The following is a 3,234-nucleotide window of genomic DNA, read 5'->3' as shown; positions in this document are numbered from 1 at the left end:
CTCACTATGTCAAAAATTAAAAATTTCTCGCGATTCCCCCGGATATCTTCCAAATCCGGGCCCACAATGATTCATTTCTATGCCACACTGCAAACCATTTGACTGGATTTTAAGAATATTGTTCCCACACCACACCTCATCTCTAATCATGGCACCAAATAAGAATCTCTCCAGCAACACGTCACGCCTCTGCTGAAAAATCTAAACTGTGCCTCGGTAACATTTTGACAAGAGGATCTTTGCAAAGGTCACTACACTCTTTTAGTCCTATGTTTTTCATCTTATGTCCTACTATTTTCCATTGTGAATGTGAAGTATCTACTCTAATATGACTGGTATCTTTATTGTCCTTGAATTCTGTTTTCTCTTTTTCATTAAATCTGTTTATTCTTCAATGCCCTGGTTTTATCTCATCTTAAGTATGAAGCTTTGACAACTAGCCTGGTTTTCAAAAGTCTTTCCTGTCTTTCAACTCTGATACTAACCCAGTTGTACTCTCAGTAGGAATGATATTATACCCTTAATATAGCGCTGGTGCTACCTAGTGACCACCTTGCTTGAGCACGTGCAGTTTAACCTGGGATCCGCTGGATCTTCCAGATCTCAAACCCCTGTACCCGACTTGCTGGTGATCTGCCTCTCAAGACGGGTTCTTTGTGAACTGCAGGCTGTTCCTTCTCTTTACTAAATCCAATCACATATAAAAATAAAATTCCTTTCGGTTCTTGTTTCTCATCTTGCTTCTAATTCTAACCTAGAAACACAGTCTTACCTTGCAACTGATATGGGTTATCTTGGGCATAATAACTCAATAGAAGATATGATTGCTTTCCTATGACTGAACTGGGCTGAAGTGTTTTGAACAGAGTGGACTTACTGAAAACACCCCTAACCCCTGAAATGTTAGTTAATCTCTGAAGCAACATTTCAAAAGGAGATAAAGTGTGATTTCCTAATTCAGTTTTGATACTAAGTCTAAGACTAAAGTTATAAGCCTAAATCTTGGTGTGATTCATTTAACGTGTAATCTTATGTACTGGTAAACTTTTTGCATTTGCTTTTTGAAAACAAGAGCTGCTCATTTTCAACCTATGTGTCTTCACAAGTCTTGGCACACAATGTAATTCCCTTTCGCTATTTTATATTTTTATATTATTTATCTAAGATGGGAGTTGATTACCTGTAGCCCACTGACAAAATTTGGGTAGTTGATTGTTTTTGGAAATACATTTTATTGAAAGACCAGATGTAGTGGCTCTTACCTATAATCTCAGCACTTTGGGAGGCCGAGGCAAGAGGATCACTTGAGACCAGAAGTTCAAGACCAGCCTGGGCAACATAGTGAGACCTTGTTTCAACAAAATAAAAAACATTAACCAGGCGTAATAATGCATACTTGTAGAGGTTACTCAAGAGGTTAAGGTGGAAGGATAGCCTGAGCCCAGGAGGTCGAGGCTACAGTGAGCCGTGATCATGCCACTGCAACCCAGCCTGAGTGATAGAGTGAGACTCTGACTCAAACAAACAAACAAGACAAACAAATTATTGGGACACAGCCTCTTTTATTTTTTTGAGTTGGAGTCTCACTCTGTTGCCCAGACTGGAGTGCAGTGGCCACTCCCAATCACCGCAGACTTGACCTGCTGGGCTCCGGCGATCCTTCTGCCTCAGCCTTCCAAGTAGCCAGAATTACAGGCATGCGCTACCACGCCCGGCTGATTTTTTGATTTATTGTAGAGATGAGGTCTCGCTGCCCAGGCGGGTCTCGAACCCGCGGGCTCAGGCAATCCACTCACCTCAGCCTCCCAAAGGTGTGGGATTACAGGCTGAGCCACCGAGCCCGGCTGGGACACAGCCTCTTATATATTATTGCTTACATATTGTCTGTGGCTACTTTTGCCCTCGGATTGCAGAATAAAGTAGACATGACACAGACCATGTGGCTGCAAAGTTTGAATTATTTGTCATCTGGCTTGTTAAAGAAAAGTTTGCCTACCCTAGATTTAGGAAGACACTATGACAAAAAGGAATATGTATACCTTTAGCCTTCTGAATTTGAAATAATATTCCTCACAAGACAACAATTTTGAGCTGGCAAGCATAAAATGAATAGCAGTGCAAATAATTGCTCAGGGACCAAATCAAATTTCTCCTCCTTTGTAAGGCTTTCCTTACTATCCCCACAAAGTTAATTGTCCCCCTTCTTTGAGCTACAGTGCATTGCTATAACAATGGAAACATTAATGATTGTTTATGTATTTGGTTTCCCAACTAAATAGTGATCCTTACAGGGGCAAGGAGCATATTATATTTATCCTGACTCACTCTTATACTTACAACTGTGCTGTGTAAATAGTAGGTACTCAGTCATTGCTCATGGTAAGGAAAGATGAATGCAGGGTTATCGTAAGTAAGAAATTGCAATCCAGTGAAAGATAGCTTTCATCATTTCTATTTATCTTATTCCTTCAGAATTTTGGGAAATATTCACAATAAGCAGGCTAACCCAGCATGGTTCAAAATGATACACTCTTATTTGTAGTCATCATTGTGTGAAAAGATGACAAAGATGGATATCACTAATAGTTTCATGATGAAATAGATTTTAAAAGGCTTGTAGATAAATTCAATTAATTGAATATACAGTATTGGTGGGATATACCTGTCATTTTAAAAGCAGCAATGTATCTTTTTGTTGAACAGATTGACTGTAAATATCAAAGACAGATTACTGCTTGGGAGAGAATATTGTCCACTCTTAATAGAGGAAACCTAATGTTTCTATAAATTGGACCATGCGGCCAATCTCAGCCACTTCTTATTTACTAACTTCTCCATTTCTTCATTTATTTAACTATCAGTAATGGGTCATGAATCATGTATAATGACTGGATTATATGCATTTACTTTAAAAAATTATCCGCAAAACTCTGTGAAGTAAACATGTTTAGTTTTATTTTGCAGGATGGAAACCCTTATAAAATACCTGATTGCTCTAGGGGTGATAGTCAGTGTGAGACCAAAGCTGATTGTCAGCCTGTGTTTTTTGCTATCAATGACCACCAGAATAAATTCAGTTAAGTCATTTAAACTAACTGGAAATGTACATGTCCTTTACTAGTCCAAGCATATTACTTCTGCAACTTCAGAACTGGTGTATTTTTTTCTATCCCTGTCATAACAAATTAATACAAATTTAGTTGCTAGAAAGACAGACATTTATTATCTCACAGT

Source organism: Carlito syrichta, unplaced genomic scaffold (genome assembly GCF_000164805.1).
Source record: "Carlito syrichta isolate Samal-C Ts95f unplaced genomic scaffold, Tarsius_syrichta-2.0.1 Scaffold313327, whole genome shotgun sequence".
NCBI lineage: Eukaryota > Metazoa > Chordata > Mammalia > Primates > Tarsiidae > Carlito > Carlito syrichta.
This window is presented reverse-complemented; position numbering follows the sequence as displayed.